This window comes from Eublepharis macularius, chromosome 17 (genome assembly GCF_028583425.1).
Source record: "Eublepharis macularius isolate TG4126 chromosome 17, MPM_Emac_v1.0, whole genome shotgun sequence".
NCBI lineage: Eukaryota > Metazoa > Chordata > Lepidosauria > Squamata > Eublepharidae > Eublepharis > Eublepharis macularius.
Genome location: NC_072806.1, coordinates 4,590,648 through 4,610,303, shown reverse-complemented (window position 1 = coordinate 4,610,303; position 19,656 = coordinate 4,590,648). Strand labels below are relative to the sequence as shown.

General features: G+C 47.6%; 1 protein-coding gene and 1 long non-coding RNA gene across 2 annotated transcripts in view; one reads left to right on the top strand and one right to left on the bottom strand.

The window, feature by feature from the left end:
- Window positions 1-19,656, top strand: part of AGRN (agrin) — a 297,229-nt gene that overhangs the window by 57,268 nt on the left and 220,305 nt on the right. The window lies entirely within an intron of this gene.
- Window positions 16,468-19,083, bottom strand: LOC129344552 (uncharacterized). The gene is made up of 3 exons (XR_008598403.1): window positions 18,833-19,083; window positions 18,484-18,702; window positions 16,468-18,160 (listed from the first exon to the last, which is right to left on the bottom strand). It is a non-coding gene; the product is annotated as an uncharacterized LOC129344552 (long non-coding RNA).

The following is a 19,656-nucleotide window of genomic DNA, read 5'->3' as shown; positions in this document are numbered from 1 at the left end:
ACCTTACCTGTGTGTGTCCTCCTCTATCCGGTGGATAAAATTTTTGGCTTTCAGGTAGGTACATTTTTGGCTCATCAGCATACCTTATAAGCTGTCACTTTGGCACCTGTTTCTCCATCCGAAATTAGACACTCGTCCCCATGAAGAATAGTCAGTATCTCAGTATCTCATCCAACTTTATCTATCTTTAAAGTGTAAGACGCGTCATAAAGTGAACAGTACCTATTATCATTAATTGTTGTCAGTACTTTGCACTTTAAAGATAGTTAAAATTGGATGAGTTATTGACCGTTCTTCATGGGGACGAGTGTCTAATTTTGGGTGGTTTCTACCCGTAAAAGCCTTCTATTGGATTATACTTGTTTCTTCATGGCCTATATTCTGGTTGACCCCATTGTAGCACATGCACGTTTCTGCGGAAGTCTCTAGTGGGCTTTATGGACCGCAGTGCAGCATCTGGGTTGTCCTGGCAATGGCTGTTTTCCCACATTCTTAAAATAGCGGGACACTCACCAAATGCTAGCAGCTTCTCTGAGTGATTTCAGACAAACCTGTTTACAAAACAAATGCAGGCAATTATGATTCTGGCACAAAAATGGAATCATAACTGCCTGTATCCGTTTTGTAAATGAGTGATGTAAGGAATTGCACGGAAGAAGCCGCTAGCGTTTGGTGAGTGTCACGCTTTTTTAAGAATGTGGGGAAACGGCCCTATCGACCTCAGCAGCTGATCATCTCTCTGTCAGCAGATAGCATTGAGCATCATCTTCGCAACCGCACCTTCCACCTCCTTTCCAGGTGGTTTCACTCTTTCCTGCAGTCCCCATTTTGACTTTGTGATGCAAGAGACTGCCTTATACCGAGTCAGTCCCTTGGACTGTCAAAGTGAGTCTTGTCTAATCTAACTGGTGGCAACTCTCCAAGGTTTTCCAACAGGTCTTTCCCATCATCTACTACCCAATCCTTTGAACTGAGGCCTGAATCTGGGTCTTCTACAAAACAAGATGCTCCGTCAATGAGCCATGGCCTCTTCCTTCTTGGCCACCTATGTTGTCTTGGCACCCAGGTTAGATGAGGACTGGAATCCTCACTGTGAACACACTTCCCTCAAAGACAACTCGAGGTTCTCAACTGGTCTTTCTCTGCAACGTGCCTCCTCAAGGAAGTACGGGGTGTGTTCCAGGCTGGGGTGGTGGTGGTGGTCAGCATCGTTGGGTAACTGCTGAGCTCCAAAGCCTTAGAAGGGCCTGGTGCTGTTGGTTGGAAGTGCAGTCCAGTCACAGCAGACTTACGGTGACCCCCATAGAGTCTTCAAGGCAAGACACAAACAGAGGTGGAAAAACTAGTAAAAATGTATAAGAATGTTTTGAATAGATGTCGGAAACGTGAACAGCAGGAAGGGACATTTTGTCATTTATGGTGGAGATGTAACAAAAGCAAAGAAGTTTTGGATACAAATGCATTAAATTATTCAGACGAATGTACAAATGAAACCAGAGGCCTTCTCGCTGGGTTTAATGGATAAACAATTGGCACAAATGTGGCACAATGTTTTTGTATATGCTAACAGCAGTGAGACTGTTATATGCTCAAAAATGGAAAACTTACAACACTAACTGCAGTTGAAAAGTGGCTGGAGAAAATGATGGACTGTGCCGAAATGGCTAAACTAATTACTGATAATAGTTACTGTTCACTTTATGACGTGCCTTGCACTTGAAAGATAGACGTCTTTGATTAGGGAATAGATCCAGAGGAGTTAGCCGTGTTAGTCTGTAGTAGCAAAATCGAGAAGAGTCCAGTAGCACCTTTTAAGACTAACCAACTTTACTGTAGCATAAGCTTTCGAGAATCACAGTTCTCTTTGTCCGATGTATCACATCTGACGAAGAGAACTGTGATTCTCAAAAGCTTGTGTCACATCTGACAAAGAGAACTGTGATTCTCAAAAGCTTGTGTGTCACATCTGACAAAGAGAACTGTGTTTCTCAAAAGCTTATGTGTCACATCTGACAAAGAGAACTGTGATTCTCGAAAGCTTATGTGTCACATCTGATGAAGAGAACTGTTTCTCAAAAGCTTATGTGTCACATCTGACAAAGAGAACTGTGATTCTCGAAAGCTTGTGTGTCACATCTGACAAAGAGAACTGTGTTTCTCAAAAGCTTATGTGTCACATCTGACAAAGAGAACTGTGATTCTCGAAAGCTTATGTGTCACATCTGATGAAGAGAACTGTGATTCTCGAAAGCTTATGTGTCACATCTGACGAAGAGAACTGTGATTCTTGAAAGCTTATGTCACATCTGACGAAGAGAACTGTGATTCTCAAAAGCTTATGCTACAGTAAAGTAGGTTAGTCTTAAAGGTGCTACTGGACTCTTTTCGATTTTGATTAGGGAAAAGACTATAGAGAAATATTTAATTGTATAGGTAAGGTAAAGCACCGTGTCATTACTGACCCATGGGGGGGAGGTCAGACTTGGCCATTTGGCCAAGATGAAAAGCCTGGGCAGTCTTTTTGTTACGTGGTGTTTTGTCATTTAATTGTATAGAAGCCCCTTATAGACTTTTTGCATGAAATCGAACAAGAACTTCTGACCTACGCTTTTGAAGATTAGGGAAGAGGGAAGGAACGTGTAGATGGAAAGGAGAAATATTTACTAAGGGTAATGTTAGATTTGGTGTAGAGTATGTATTGGTGTCAGACTTCTTCAAATGGAAAATGGGTATATATTCCTCTTCCCCCCCCTTCTTTTTTGTTTTTCTTGCTGTTTCTTTCTCTTTTTTCCCTCCCTTGTTTGGATGTTTGTTAGTTATTTTAAAAATGCTAGTAAAAGTTTAATTAAAAAAGAGGTGGTTTGCCATTGCCTGCCTCTGCGTAGCGACTCTGGCGCTCTCCCATCCAAGTACTAACCAGGGCTGCCCTGCTTAGCTTCTGAGATCTGATGAGGTTAGCCTGAGCCATCCTGGTTAGGGCTAGAGAGCAGATTGCAGATGCTGCCTGGGCCAGAGATCTTGGCAATCGTTTTTCCTTGTCATTGACGGCTGCTAGGAGCAGCAGCTGCCAACCAGCAGGTGAGAGAGAACCGGCAACTGCGAAGAGCAGACCTGAGTTCCCTTGCCCTCTTGAGGCATACACGGTTGCGCTTGGGGAGGGGTCTTCTGGGTAGCCCTTGCCTTGCCCACTCCCAAACCTGGAATCAGCCGTGAACCAATTGTGCACCCTTGAACATGCCCCGGAATCCGGCAGGGTTGCCACCTGGCGGTTCTTGCCAGACGCATCCATGTGGAAAGTTTCCCCTTGAAGGCAGAAAGTCCTGATCTCGTTCCAAGCCGAGGAGGAGGGGAACCGTATCCTGCTAGTGGGTTAATTGGCATGCCAGCAGCATCCATGCCAGGCAGTCTTGCCTGCTGTGGGCTGAGCCATCCAAACTCTGCAGGGCAAGTCTCATCCAGTCTGGGCAGATGTGGTGCTGAGGGGCAGCTTTCAACTCCTCTGTTTCCTTTAGATCGGCACAAAAGGAAGATTATCTCTTAACAGGGCTTGGAATTCAGCCCTGTGATTCTTCTTCCAGGCTTAAAAAATACTTTTCTTTTAAACATGCTTACTCCACCTTTCAGTCCGCACACGACCGATAAACACATACAGTGAAATAAAAGCCGGAATAACATTTACCGCCATGAGAGGCCGCAAACGGCTCAAGCTACAGTGAGAAGCAGAAAGATGCTGACTCTGTTCAAGCTTGAGATTGACCCAAGCGTTTAAAAGGGGTCCCGCTGGGATACCACCACCGAAGGCCCTATCTCCAGCCAGGGGCGAGGTCTAGGGTCAATATGGTGGTTTGTTTTGAGGCCCTGGACTGATCCGAGGGCCCATCAGTGACCGGTGATTCACGTTGCATGGAACGGAGGTTGCTCAGAGGCCCCCTATTCCAACAGGAGGGTTTAAACCGTGTGAATGTTTTGCTCCCATCGGTGGACGGGTGTGTGCCCAACATAGCACTGTGGCAACAGGGTGTTTAATACAGGGGTCAGCTCCTGGGAGGGATCTTGCCCAGCCCCACCCCCCCAACCTGGAGCCAGCCTCCGGTAGCCACATGCCTAACCTCTGAAGACAGAGCCCCCCCAACGAGGGTTTCTGCTGGCAAGAGAGGCAATCGCAATCTTCTCTCTTCCCTCAAACCTGCCACAAGAGTCAGTTAAAGTAGCTTGCTCTCCAGCCGTCAGGACAAATGTCCCATTTTCCTGAGAGGTGAGCCAGCCCGTTTTGAAAGTTCAGCGGAATGGACTCGGCTGTCGATGAAATTTGTGTTGCCGTATCCCTCGTCTGTATGTGGGAGGGGCAGGAACGTCGAGGGCCCTTGCCCAGCGGATCCCTTCAGCTTGACCCTCAAGCCGCCTCGCTTTTGAGCTCCCGGGTTCATTCTGGGAAAGAGGAAATTGGAGGTGGGGGGTCGAAGAGCGGAGCTTGGGAAGATCGACCTCTGTTGTCATCAAAGCTGGAAACGGCTGATGGGAATGTGGTAGGGGGTGCCAGGTGCCCCCCCCCCACACACACACACCAGTGAAGGGCAGGCAGTGCTATGGAAAGGGCAGGAAAAGCTCTCTCTCCAAAGTTACAGAAATCTTCACATCGGATACTAAGCAGTTGTGCTAGAGGAAGGCAATTTTCCCATCTTCTCCCACGGTTTATTAATTTTGTGAGCTTAGTCATCCAGTCAGTTTGCTCTGCATATATTTGCATATGAGAAAAAAGGCATTGTTTTAAGCATACTACATTCAGGCGAATGAATGCAAGCATGTGTTTCAGTAAGCATTACTTATCCTAGAAGAGGTGTTCACTTCCTGTGCAGGAGAGAAGATGCATGCCTTCACTTCCACAAAGAAGGGAATGCTTTTTTAAACAAAGGTAGCACGTGACATCTGCAGTTTGTATAAACATTTCTATTTAAAAAATAATGCTTTTAAAAACTGCTGACTGAGTAATTTGGCACTTCTTAAATCAGTCAGCATATTTTAAATTTATTAAACTAATTGGTGTGCTAAACTGTTTTATTATTACATCATCCTTGTATATGGCACTTTGTAGCGCAAAGGAAGAAGAAAGCTCTTGCCCTGCGGTGCTTACTGTTTAATTTTCAACAGAGGGAGAAGAGACCTGCATCTCGCCAAAGGCTTGATCAATGGGATTTGTTTTAGGATCTAACCCCGTTTTTCATTCTTGTAACCCCAGCTAATACTGCATTGTTCATCTTTGGAAAAGTCTTAGTTTTTTGTAGGGTCAATAAATCTGTTGGCAAGGAGCGGCGGTCAGCTTTTCACTCGGTGACATTGGTGTTCAGCAGGTTCAGGCCCGGCAAAGGAAAATCCTCCTTCACCCAATACATAATTTGTTTACGGAACTCACAGCCACTGGATGCACTGGCTTAGGGCTGGCAAATGGGAATTCCTCTGGTTGTTTTGATTCTCTGGCAGCTGCCTTGAATGAGATAGAATGGAACCGAGGATAAACAAACAGCTCAACAGGGGGTATCCTACTGCGATGGTGGAAACCGGAATTAGATTCATGGGGAGAATAGACTTCTATGAAGAAAGGCAGGAGGTCTGCAGCTGTTTTCCGTTCCCTCTACGACCCCCAACGGAAGTCGCTTTGGACCTCGCCTGTGATCCCAACCTTTTCCCAAACTACATCATCCTGTCACATGATTTCTACCCCCCCTCCCCCGGTCAGCTGTGCAAGTGACCCTTCCTCCATGAAAGAGAAACATCCTCTTCTTGTCTTATCACGTTCCTGCAGTGGTTGGTGGAGATCCCAAAGCCCCTTGAGGGTAAGGGTGATGGACAGCACGTGGAGAACGCAAGAAGATAAAAATGATCTCTGTTGGATCAGACCAAAGGTCTCTTGCATCCCACTTCCTGTTTTCCTCCATCGCCAACCAGTGACCCTGGGAAGGGCTTCAAACAGGGCATGGAAATTAAAACCTCGCCCTGTTGCCCCCCCTCCCATCAGCTGAGACTCAGAGGTTACCTCTGTACGTGGAGGTCCCCGTGAGGCTTCACGGCTTAATGGCTGTTGACAGGCCTCTTCTCCATGAATCTGTCAAATCCCTTTTTAAAGCCACGTAAACCAGTAGCCATCGCCACATTTTATGGTAGCAAATTGCTTCCATATTTCGAATGACTGAATGTGTCTCTCCTGAATGAAGTCTCTCCTGAATCTTCTGCCAGACGGTTTCTTTGGGAGTGCCCCAAATTCTGAAATTATAGAAGAGGCTGAAAACATCTCTCTGTACCATGCATAATTAAATGAACCTTTGTTTAGCTCCCCCACTTTTCCTTTTTCAGATCTAAAATTTGCCCCCCCCCCCCGCTTGCCTTTGTCTTTTTTCACAGGGAAGGTGCTAATTCTTGGCCACTTTGGGTTGCCCCCTTTCCAGCCCCCCCCTTTTTTTTGCAAGGCAGCTACAAGAAGACAAGAACTAGCCACTGTATTCCAAGCGCCACCAAGTTTATATGAAGATATTATGATAAGTGGCTCTTTTATTTCTGATGCCTTTGATAATAATGCTTTGCATGGAATTCCTTCCCCCCGTCTGACTGTGTTGGCTAGACAAGAAGCTATTTATAAGTCTGACTTTAAATGTAAGCAGACGGAGGTGACCTGACTGTCCTGTCTCCTGGCCCAGTTGTGAGAGGCAATCGGTTTTGGGTCCAAGATGGGGCTTCTACGTCCCTTGGAAGGTCTTGTACATGTGCTGGTTTTGAGATGCCTCTTGTTTTACTAAGCATGGGCAGTAAAACGGCAAGCCCTCCGATGACGTTCGATAGGCTTGTTGGTACACAGTTATGAGTTTCCAAGCCTTGCTCTCTTTCTTTCTCTCTCTTCTTTGCTGAGAGAGATTTTTCCTTGCCCTGGAGAAGAGGTGGTGTTTGCCACCGGATGCTGGGTTTTGATCCTAATCAGATCCCTCCGCTTTGTGGGCGGGGGGGGAGGCAGTGTGCCATGGCGGGCAACGCAAATGAGCTTGACAGAGCTGCCGCTGTATTCCGCTTCCCTTCCTTTGCCGGCAGGGCTTTCCTTTCCTCCTTGGGTGCTCGCCACTCTTGTTAAATTGCCTCCCATTCATCTCGCCACCCCCACCCCCTATCTAGGGGCAAAGAAACCAGATGCACAAGTTCACGGCCATCTTCTAATTTTTGGTTTCCTCCTCGCAAGGGCCGATGCCTCATCAGGCACGCCCCAGCTTGTGAGCCAATTGCTTCTGCAGTTGGGTGGAAGGCAGCGGTTCTCCAATTTGGAATTGGAATTGTGCCCAGCTTTCCGAAGCAGCCTAAAGTGTCCTGCGAGTCCCAAGTTACCCATTCACATAAGAGGGTTCCCATTGTGCCCCTGCGAGATTCAGTGCTGTGAACTTGCCTCATTCCAGTCAGCCTCTGCTCGGGACAGGAGTGCATGCCTTCCTCCTGTAAGATTGTATCATTCATTTGCTCGCTCAGGATCCTGAGGCACAGCAGGATTGCCTGTCCTCATAAGAGGCTGCCCGTTGTGTCTCTGTATACTTCACTGTGTTCATTTGCCTTCTATGAAGGGGCGAGTAAGTGGGTCGTTTTGGTCGCTCCTGATATGGCTGAACAATTTGCCTGCATAGGAGCCAACACCCTCTGTTTTCCGCGTGAGCTACTGTTCCGAAGGAGGAGTAACCGCAGGCCTGTGCAGAGTTGCGACAGGCAGCCTCCTCCTAGTCATTTTCTCAAGGCAACCTTTTATCACGAACATGCGATTATAAACATGCGAAGCAGGTGCTCGGACACTGAGCACCTTAATCCCAAGTTTTGAGGATAATCCCCATTTTAGTTAGATGCCGCTGCCTGCTAGGTATGTAAGAGGAGGGGAGGGGGAAGAGTTCAGGAGGGCATTGCTTTGACTGCTTCCTCTGTCTTTTCTTCTCCTTTAAATCCTATGCAGTTCCCCTTCCAACCTCTCTGTGACAAAATGGGTTGCAGGAGGATGTGGTGGAGAATTCCAACAGATTCAAGACTTCCTACATTACTACAAAATGTGTAAAGTTCTGCCAAGTCACAATCAACTTACGACAACCCCGGCTGGGGGTTTCAAGGCAAGAGAGAAGCAGAAGGGGGTTGCCGTTGCCTTCTTCCGAAGAGCCTTCCTTGGTGGTTGCCCATCCAAGAATTGACCTTCCTTAGCTTCCGAGATCTGATGAGATCCGGCTTTACCCTGCCGCCTTCCCTCCCATGCCACAAAAGAATCCATGTGAATCCCCAGAAGGTCGCATTGCCGCAAACTACCAACTTTCTGGTTCTGTCATATATGCCTCCTGCATATCTGCCATGAATGTATATGGGCTCTGCCTCTGGTCTCTGAGAGTATGGGAAGTTCTTTCTTGCTGCAATGCCAGCAGGTTATCTCGCAAATGTTCACTTTCTCTTTCTCATTCCACTGAGCCAGTGTCCTTGACTGCCAGCTGAAACTGGCTCGAAATGTATCCTTCTTGAGAACCAAAGATAAGCTCATCTTTCTCACTGTTTACTCTAAGACAGTGTCTCACCCCCCCCCCCCCACTCGTTAACAGTCTCGGTCTTCTTTCCCAAAGGCAGGAATATTCCCTATAACTAACATTGCTAGCCCCACATACGTCACTTCTGCCAATTTCACTGTCTGAGCACCTTGTACTGAATGGATCTCTAATAAAGTTACTTCAGCTGGAACACCTGTGTGTTAACTGTGGAGAACTTGGAGATTTAACTGCCAGGGACTGACAGCTTCATTCCTTTGCCTGGAACTGCAGGATTGGAGTCCAGTGGCACCTTAGCAATCAACAAGATTTTCAGGGTGTAAGCTTTTGAGTGTCAGAACTCCCTTCTTCAGACACCTAGAGCTAGAGCTGTATCCCTTATTGCATGCTCGTTCTGAGCTCCATAACGTGATGAAACCTATCAGCATCCCAGGAGCACTGGGGTCTGCTCTAGACTCCGGGCTTATAAATAGCCACTTGTTGGTGATTTAGTTTTGGGCAACCAGGCAACAAACGCTTTGGAAAACTAGAAGGAGACTTGATTCTGTCTTTTCTCTTTCTGGACAGCAGTGTACTACAAAAGGATGTCATGCGTGGGCACATCTTCCACGGCTACCCCTCTCCATGGCCGTCTATGCAGGCTGCAAATGTTGCAATCCATAATTGCCTCTATTCCCTCAGGTGAAATTTTGATGCCAGTGGCTCTCTCTAGGGCTCTCGTTTAGTTTGAGGGAGCAGATATATCTTGAGTCCAGGAGATGTGTGCGTAGATGTTTGAGCATGGATGCAAAGGTCCCATGTGGTTCCCAATCTGACATTTCAGGCACTGCGACTGATAAGTTTTTTTAAAAAACCTGCTGATAATATAGAACCATTAACGATTTTTTTAACTTGAGAGTTCCTTGAATCGAAGGAACAAACCCCTCTTGTCTTTGAAGTCCGTGCAGAACAGACGGTTGCAGAATAAATGCACGCAGCTTACAATAGACAGACGAATGATGTGTACCATACGGGGGAGGAGGGCTGCCCATGCCACAGTCCTTCGGCTGTGAATAGGGGTGTTCTCAAGTACACAAGAGGGGTCTGTATTTTCATCTGTGAAAGACTGGAGGGTATGAGAATTGTGTGGGCGGACCAGCCTGTTCATTATCAGGCATCCAAAAGGCAAACGCTCAGTAGAGCGGCATTGAAGCTTTCAAACACCAAAATGTTAAGGACGTCTTTGCTGGATTGATTGCGTTTTAAAAACTTGTTTGGAAAAAAAAATCTTAAATGCACATTGGTGACTTCTGATCATGCGCACAAACTCACAAGCGCTCACTTAGGTCATGTGCTCGAAGTTTTATTACGAATTTTATTACGAGCCAGTTTGGTGTAGTGGTTAAGAGCGGCAGGACTCTAATCTGGAGAGCCAGGTTTGATTCCCCAGTCCTCCACTTGAAGCCAGCTGGGTGACCTTGTGTCAATCACAGCTTCTTGGAGCTCTCTCAGCCCCACCCACCACACAGGGTGATTATTGTTGTGGGGATAATAATGGCATACTTTGTAAACCGCTCTAAGTGGGCATTAAGTTGTCCTGAAGGGCGGTATATAAATCAAATGTTGTTGTTGTTGTTGTTGTTATGGCCTTCAAAATAGGCCTAAGGTGCTCAACCCCTCTGGAGATGGGAGGGGGCAATACTTCATGTTCCAGCAGTTTGTTTTATGGCAGCTTTACAGCAGCTTTGCAGTGCTACGGTGTGACATTCTGGAGTGGCCAGTTGCTGTTTTCTCATCTAAAGGACATGGGAGGAACTGGAATAAAAGTGAGAGGCAGTGCAGTGTAGTGGTTAGAGTGTTGGATCATAATATAAACCAAGCACAGAGGAGTGGCAATCCTACAACTGAGCTAACACAACCAAACCATAGCAGCAACTAGATGTAAATCTCTATTCACATCTGCAAAAAAACAGGAGGTATTTTCCCAGAGCTGTGTTTGGGCAGAAGATGCAAAGGATCTGGCGAAATGTTTACCAAGTAATTGTAATGGACATCGTGGTTCAGCCAGGACAATCAAGAAAACAGACACAGAATTTTGTTTTCCTCTGCTAGGTAAAAGGTGTATTCCTGGGTTGGGTGAAAAGACAGGTTCTGAAGTTTCATGCTTCTCAGGCACACAGAAGACTGGGACCACACCTCATGGAGAGAGGGAGCTTAGAACTTCTCTCCACGTCATTGTCCTGATCTGAAATGGCCCCAGGAGGCACTATTAGCCCTGCTAGGGACTGCAGGCGTACTGATGAATTACAACTTGAATTCTGTGTGATCTTTGACACATCACCTTCCATTCCTATTGGTTGAGTGCTGCTATCTTATATTATTTTAAATATTTATATTGGACTGTTTGCTATTGTTATTTTAAATTATTTTAAAGTGTAAATTATATTGTAATGTTTTTATGGAGTGTAATCCGCCCTGAGCTTGCCTGCGCGGGGAGGGTGGAATAAAAATCAAAAACAAACAAACTTTGATCAGGGAGGCCCCGGGTTCGAATCCCTATCCTGCCGTAGAACCTTGCTGGGTGAGCTTGGGCCAGTCACACTCTCATAGCCTAACTTTCTTCACAGGGTTGTTGTGAAGATAAAATGGAGGAGAGGAGAATGACGTGAGCAGCTTCAGGTCCGCACTGGGGGAAAAGGCAGAGTATAAAATAAATAAATAATAAGAGAAGTGTTTTGTTGGTCCAAACTATGCTCTGTTCTGGATTAAAGTTTACAAAGAAGTAGATCCCACTGAAGTGCAAAAGTGTCTTCTCTTGTTTGCCTGGGCAGGGCTGGCAGCTGCCTTGAGCGCTAAGGCGCCGAGGGGGAGCCGGAGCGGGCGCTGTGGCCGGGGGGGGGCGCGCCACGGAGCTTAATTGCCCAGCCAGGAGTTCTGTGCTGCTGCTGCTGCTGCCACCGCCGCCACCACCGACACACAGCTGTGGGCCAGGTGCAGCAGGCGGCCAGGGTGGCGTGCGGAGCAACTGAGCTGGAGGAAGGATGCATGTGCGCCGCCCTGGCCACTTGCTGTCCCTGGCTCGCAGCTGCTGCGCCCAGCCAGAAGCGCATGCGGCAGCGTGGGGCAGCCTCCCAGCCCTCCCGCTCAGTTGCTCTGTGCTGCTGCCGCCGCCACTGCCACACAACTGCAGGCCAGGCCTGGCAGGCAGCCGGGGCAATGTGAGGCAACTGAGCGGAAGGGCTGGGGGGCCACCCGTGCGCCGCCCTGCCCCACATGATGATGTCACACGCAGTGATGTCATCACGCAGGCCGGGTGTGCGCACGCACCAACACTCCTGAAGCTGCCCCAGGCACCAGAAACGCTGGTGCTGGCCCTGTGCCCTGCAGCATGGCTCTTATAGTGCAGTAACCGCTATCTTTGTTGTGTGTCTGTCGTGTTTATATGCAAAGCAGAGGAGGGGAAGGTCTAAACTAGAAACCATGATGTCATTCTGCGACAGGGAGTCTCATAAATCGATGCATTAGTGTGAAGAAATCCTGACTGTATAGTCGGTCAGCTTCATCGGTATTTGGGGGTGAGTGGGTAGTTCGCTTTCTCTTTGCTTCTCCACACCTTACAAGTGGTTGTATCTGCCGCCGGTGCCATCTGGTTCAGCCCTGAGCTGCAGCTCGAAGGGTGTCTCTGTGCTTTCCTGCTCACCGGCTGACCTGGCTGGCGGTCGCTGGTGAATGGGTTGGAATTCTTTTTTGGAATTCTTCCTGGGAGCCCAGATCCCTCTCTTGAAGAATGTCCTGTTTTCTTGGCAGGATGCCTTGGAAGCTGAGCTGGGAAGGGCCTGCTTAGTCTCACGCAACCAAATGTTACCGCTGTTCCCGGCTTCTGTTTCACGTTACTCTGATGTAAGACAAACAAATGGCTTTCCTGCAGCTGGCGTTGCAGATCTGGGTAAAGGCTGCCCTGGGCTTCCTTGGGAGAGCCACTCTGAATTACCTCCTTCTTGACCGCCGCCTACTTTGGTTGCCCTGTGCAACCCGGGTTTGAAGATGGATGTCTTCTGGAGCAGTCCATCTAACCCACTGCATTAAAAAAACAACAACAGTAGGACCCCCACCCCCACCCCAAGGTGTCTTCCCACCATGGCCGTTTCCACGCTGCTTACCTTCATCCGGAACGCCGTGGAACATCGTGAAAAACCGCGGAAGATAGCGTTTTCTCGTGTGAGTTTTGCGCAACATCAGCATATTTGCAGAATCCCCCATCTTTATTCAGCTGTGGGGTGGCCCCACATGTCATTAGTCCCCTCCACTTCTGCAGCGTGCCCGAGCACCTATCTCAGGGCCAAGCTACAAGTGATGAATGACACTTGAACGGCAAGTGGATCACGTGGAGGGCAAGTGAACAGGGAGAAATACACTTGCCGTTCAAGTGTCATTCGTCACTTGTAGCTTGGCCCTTACTATGGCAGTGAATCCTTGAGAATCCACCCCATTACTTCTCAGCACCTAACTACTTTATCCTAAGCACTCCAGAAATTGCCTAGCGCAAGATAACCATGTTGAACACCATGCAAGAACTTAGAAGTTCCTGTGAGGTCCAAATGTTTACCTGTGGCAGAGTCTGTCTGCTGCATCTCTGTCTGAGTTACAACTCTAATCTTCAGAGGAGTTAGCCGTGTTAGTGCTACTGGACTCTTTTTGATTTAACTCTAATCTTGCCTCCTTTTAGTAATTCTCCAGTAGGGTGCATGGAAAGTAATTTTCCCTTTTCTGCATTGGGGGTATTCATTCACGTCAGTTGCAAAGGAGAAACAGAATTATTCCCCCACAGAAGGGAGGCTGCCTGTTGTGTCTATGGTTGTCACTGTTTTAAGTTTATCTCATGCTGACGAAGGAAACTAACTCAGTGCCATAACAAGATATACTTGGAATAGTGACTCGCACAGAAAGACAAGTGGTGGGCTCCTTTGAGTGCAGGTAATCTTTATTCCTGCAAACCCAAAAGCTTTTCAGGAGCAAGAGTGAAGCATGCTTTACTTTTTAATTCGAGGGGGGGGGGGAGTCCGAGTCTCTGCTCCAAACTCAAAATTTTGGGCATGCTGTCTCAAGTCCTCCACTCAGAACTCTGCCTGGTCATACCTTTCTTGGTCAGTGTCTTCCTTTCTCACCTTCCACCCCAACTCCACCCAGCTAAACCTCCCATCTTTAGCGTAGGAAGGGCTTGTGGCAAACAAAAAAACTCCAGTTCCAACTTCTTTGAGCCCCGTTGTCTTTGGTGTGCAGCATGGGCTGGAATCTGAGCACAGAGTGGGTTTTGTAGGCCTCTTGGAGTCCTTTCCTGCCTGCGCCTGCTTCTCATGATAAGCCTGGTAGCTGTTCCTGTTATTGGCGAGCATTGGAGGTGCCCTGTGGACTTCCCAAAATTCAAGCCTGGCTTTGCTAGTCCATTCTTGTTCTATGTTTCCCCTCCCAGCTCCCCTGGGAGAGGGGGGAGGGGTTTGCTGCTTCCTGGAGACTTGGGGAGACCTCCAGATTCTGCCTGCATCTGACAAAGAGAGCTGTGGTTCTCGAAAGCTTATGCTACAAGACAGTTGCATCTGACGAAGAGAGCTGTGGTTCTCGAAAGCTTATGCTACAAAAAAGTTGCATCTGATGAAGAGAGCTGTGGTTCTCGAAAGCTTATGCTACAAGACAGTTGGTAAGTCTTAAAGGTGCTTCTGGACTCTTTACTATTTTAGGTTCTACCTGGAGATTGGTAATCCTAGCTCCTTGCAGAGTTATTTCTTCTGGCCACCTACCAGTGTGGAATGCTCCAGTGTTTATCCCACATAGATTTTTCTCTTTTGAGCTGTTTCACCTGCCAGAAACCGTGAATCTGAGCAGCAACCTGGTTCTTGCCTCTTTCAGTCTCTCCCTCACTGGCAAGGCAGGCGACTGCCTTGCTTGAGTGTTTCCTGTAGGGTTGCTAACCTCCAGGCGTGGTCTGGAATTCTCCCAGAATTGCAACTGACCTCCAGACTGCAGGGACCAGTTCCTTTGGAAGAAATGACAGCTCTGGAGGGGGGACTGAATGACATCATATTCCCACAGAGCTCCCTCCTCTTCCTGAAGATTTATTTGATCTGATCAGAGCTCCCTCCCCTTTGTAAGTTCCGCCATCCCCAGGCATTGCTTCCAAATCTCCCAATTTGGAGTTGGCAATTGTAATGTCGCAGCCACCCTCAGCTGGCTGCTGTTGGAAAGAGGATACTAGACTAGGTAGACTCTCAGCTCAATTTTGCACATGTTAATGGTGGTGTCTAAGAATCGAACCTCCAGATTCAGGGGCAGTATACCTGGATACCAGAAGTTGGGGACAAACAATGGAGGAGGGCTGTGCTTGTAGGCCAGAGAGGCATCTGACTAAAACTTCCAGAGGCTGAAAGCCGCCATTTCTTCTGCCTTTCCCAATTGCTCTCAAAACCAGAAAAAATCCCATGGCGTAGCAAAGATGACAGAATAAGTTATGCAAGATGATTATATGTATTTGCATAATTTATGTATGGTGCAGAATCCAGCTTTTCTTGGTGGAGAATGAAAAACATTTTTAATGTTCTCACTTGATACCTACTGGGGCACATTACTCAGGGCTGCTGTTTCTGTTTTTGGCAAGGCTACAAGACGCTACCAGTTGCTGTGCCAGGCGCACCAGGCAGCTTACGGAGGGAAAGCTTCACTAACTTCGGAGCAAAACCCCATATCTTCATGCACGCTTGGAGCATCTCTCGCCTTGCTCTCTTTCCCGATGGAGTTCTAATCTTAGCCGTGTGCAAAGGAGGATTAGAATTCCTGAGAAGAGGCGAAGCCCTCTGTATTGTTCCTTTTGCTAATGTCTTGGGCTCCGGGCTGCATTAAATAGTTCTAAAGTACAGCAGGAGAAGGAGAAGAAAACTTTAAAATTCAGAGGCAGTGGCCCAGGGGAGAGGCTTTTTAAATGCAGCTGCATGCTGTGGAATCCAAAGGTTTAATCCAGAGACACCTCTGGGCCCCAGTTGTTAGGATAGGGGCAGACAGCAGAGGAAGGCGTGAAACTATTGTCTCAAGAGGTGTGATGCAATCTCCCTGTGAGGGCTAAACAAAGACTTGGACTTCTTTAGTCATTAAAGATATTAATGATCTTGGTAAAACCTGGTCCTCTGTAGCCGTTTCTGGCATTAACTAGTTAGTACAACCAGCAAGAGGCCAATTACTGCTATTGTGAATCATTTCTGTACTTTCCTTAATTGCTCTTGAATTTGAGATAATTACTATTCATCCGATACTTCCTGAATTTCATGGCCTTTCGACCCTACTGGCTCCCGCATAAATTCATATATAAATGTCTCTCTGATGATTACTCATTACATTGCATCTAATGAAGTGGTCTCTAGTCCATGAATATTTATGTTGGAATAAAATTCTGCTCGTCTTTAAAGTTGCGCTAGGTTCCTGCTTATTCTTTTACTTGATAATGAAACTACTTTGTATATTTGACATGGGGGGGGGGGGGGAGAGAGGTTTACAGAATTTGGTTGCTGTGCGGCTACTGATTGACTCCTGAATTTGGGAACTGATTTCCAAGCCTGGGGCATTTGAGGTAATCCTGGGGGGGGGTGTAAGCATTTTGCCAGGAGAGTTCGGCCTGTGATGTCTCCTTTAAACAGACAAAGAAAGGAGATAAAACTAGCTCTGTACGGATTACCAAATTTCCCACTGTGTTTGGAATGTTAAAAGCTCTTCCACAGGGGAAGCTAGTCAGTATAACAGTTGAATAAAACCAGATTATAGGCTCTTCCCTCCCAAATTAGCTATTTCAACCAGTTTGTGGATATTTTACAAAAACAATATGACAAAGAATCTTGTGGTGTTTTAAAGACTGGCACCTTTATTGTGGCTGAAGATGGGAACTGATGGAACCCTTTTTGTCAGTCTTTGTGGTTGAGGGTTGAGATTTATTTATTTCATTTTTACCCTGTCTTTCTCTCCAGTGGGGATCCAAAGCAGCTTACAATGTTCTCCTCTCCTCCATTTTATCCTCACAACAACCCTGTGAGGTAGGTTAGGCTCAGAGTGTGTGACTGGCCCAAGGTCACCCATCAAGCTTCCGTGGCAGAGCGGGGATTCGAACCTGGGTCTGCCCACTTCAGATCGGGCAGGTCCCAGGAAGGCCACCTCCTTAGATCTGAAAATGTAACTCGGCAGTCCTTCAGATTATTTTGCTTGCTTCCACATCCAATTCAGTATAGTAAAGAGTCCAGTAGCACCTTTAAGATTTTAGCATAAGCTTTTGAGAACCACAGCTCTCTTCATCAGGTGGCAAAGAGCTGTGGTTCTCGAAAGCTTATGCTACAATAAAGTTGGTTAATCTTAAAGGTGCTATTGGGCTCTTTACTATTTTGCAACTAAAGACTAACACAGCTAACTCCACTCGATCTACATCCAATTCAAGGATCCTAACCCTAATTTTAATTGGCTAAAGTGCCGCTGGAGGTTGGAGCAATACCAGTTTTATATCTGTTTGTTTGGCACAAGATGCTGGCTGCCACCTTTCATGAACTAGTGAAACTTCTGAAGCATCTTCAAGGGGCAGCCCCATGTAGAGGATATTGAAACGGTCCAGTCATGTAGGCTAATTTGAATTCCTTGTAGGAAGGCTGAGATGTCATGCTTAACAGCAAGTAATGTGCCGTTTGGATTGGATCTGGATGGTGTGAGAATCAGAAGGAATCTTTGCCTGAGGGCCTGTGCTGGCTCTCAGCTGTCTTACAGTCATGACTAGAGGTGGGCACGAACCGAAATATGAACCAAAGTTCATCATGAACTGAGCTGTTTTTTGGTTCGCGAACAGGCGGTTTGTCTATCGAACCACGATGAACCACAACGATTTTTAGGCCAGTTAGTTTTTCGGTTAGTCGCTGCAGACAGCCTGGCGCCGATCAATCAGTTTCCTAGGCAATCGTGGGGAGGGGGTTCTGCAGACTTTCTGCTGCGCCGGAAGTGATTTATTCATGAACCAAACGGACCGGTTTGCGAACCGGACAATTTCATGCCGGTTCGTGAAATGCAACGAACCACAAACCGCCTTTTTCCCGGTCCGTGCCCACCTCTAGTTATGACTTTAATTATACCAAGGCACAGCCAGAGCACTGCAAATGAGTTAGGGGGCTGAATCAAAGCCCCTAGTCCTGCTGTAATGGCAGGATGTGTGGAGAGACCCAGAGCAGAGCATCATTGCCAGCTCGTGCTGCTAGGGGAGGAGGATTCTTGCATTCCTTGCGGTGTCCAGCTGTGGCCGAGTGCCAAGCTAAGAGAGCATTCTTAACAAGACTGCATACCATTCCTATCACGACTCTAGAGGGGAGAGATTACAGACTTTCTCTTTTCCTCCCCCCGCCCCCACAGCAGCCTTCAAGGAGCAGTGCACCAAATCCTCAAAAGCTTCTGTTGATAAAGGTTCGGGCCAGGCCTGAGAACTCTCTGGCACGCAGCGTGACGTTCTCCGAGTGTTTTGAAAGCGGAGCCCAGGACGAGCAGAAAAGGAGTTGTGTTCTCTGACCTCCTCCGACGTATCCCTGCAGAGCTCCAGAGATGTTGTTTGTCATTCCCGGGCAAGGAGCTGCTTATTTTCCCTGGAGAAAATGGGAAGCAGTCTTTTCTGGCTGAATGGTCAAAGGTCAAGGGGCATGTGCATTTAACCCGGGCCACAGTGGAAGGCTGTGTGGCCCGAATCCAGCTTGCCTTTGGTGGCCGCTCTGTGAAAGTGGCTGGAAGTTTGCTAGTTTGGTCCTCCCCCCATGCTAAGAGAGAGGGCAAGGTGTGTGATGCTGCCTTTGCAAAGAGGGGGCTGCTTTGGGAAGGGCGAGCGAATACCCTTGGTGGGTGGTTTAGACCATCTCCCCACTGGCCTCAGAAGCTCCTCCCCTTGACCCCATGCCGGGCTCTTCCTACTTACTATTTATACAAGAATATCCACGGACAGCGGTAACTTAAAAGCACAAACCCTGTGCCTCTTCCAATTTCTGCCAAGCCAGAAGAACACAGAGTGGCACAGTCATCAAGAATGGAATATGAGGTCATACAGTTTATGCGAAGCAAGGCTGTGTTTGAGTTCCACTTTCCTTGCTGTACCATGGAATTCTTCACCCTAGCCCAAAATCCTGGTGGCCGGTTTCTACAAAAAGCAAATTCAAGGGGTAAAGCGTCAGATTACAAGATGGAGGTTACAGAGACTCACGAGTACAGGAAACAGAGCGTGTTGAGGAGACAGTAGCTGGGCTAATATCTTTCCCGGATACACTTACTTTCTCACTGCAGAGAATTTTCTTTGATGGGGAGTGAATATCAAACACTGCTTCCTGAAGTTGTACAGCCTGAGCAATGCATTGCCACGGCTTTGATTGTGGCCCAGAAAAGTGAAATGATTGGATTGGACTGGGAAGCGAATCCCGGGTTCAAATCCTCCCTCGGCCAGTCCTCCTCATGGAGTATTTCTCAGCCTTACTTAATTCTCGTGTTGGCTCTGAGGATGAAACGGAGGTGAGAAAAACCAGGTCAGCTGCCCTGAGCTCTTTAGAGGAAAGGCAGGGCAAAAATGAAACAGGCAGATAAGCTGGCTTCGGAACTTCCGCAGGTACCGCTCACGGGGCACGGCTTTTCTGCGCAAGCGAGATAAGGCCAGCAGAGCAGAAAGGTGAGGCGACAAAACCTCCCCTGTTCTTCTCAGCCTGATGGGAGTGGTGGCAGCGCATTCCTTGCGAATGACTTCAAAGGTTTTGTTGCTCCGTACACAAAGGCCTGCAGCCTTGGCAACCTGCTTTGAGCAGGGGCCATCAGCTGTCTGGCACTAGGGTGGCTTTTTCTGGTCAACAGAAAAACGTGAGCCGGGCCTTCTGTCTTGTGCAGATATACCCTGCCCTAGAAGAAACCGGAGGTTACTGCGCTTAAGTGATGCAGCCGAATTTTGCAGCCAGCAGAGAAATTGGGCATATTCAACTCAAGGGCATGCGTATTTGCTTATATTCGCATAATCGAATCTGTGCCTTTGACGCTGCCCTTTAGACCCCTCCCTGAACTAAGCCTGGAATAGCAGTTCTTGCATCCAATTGCATCCATTACTCAAATGTTA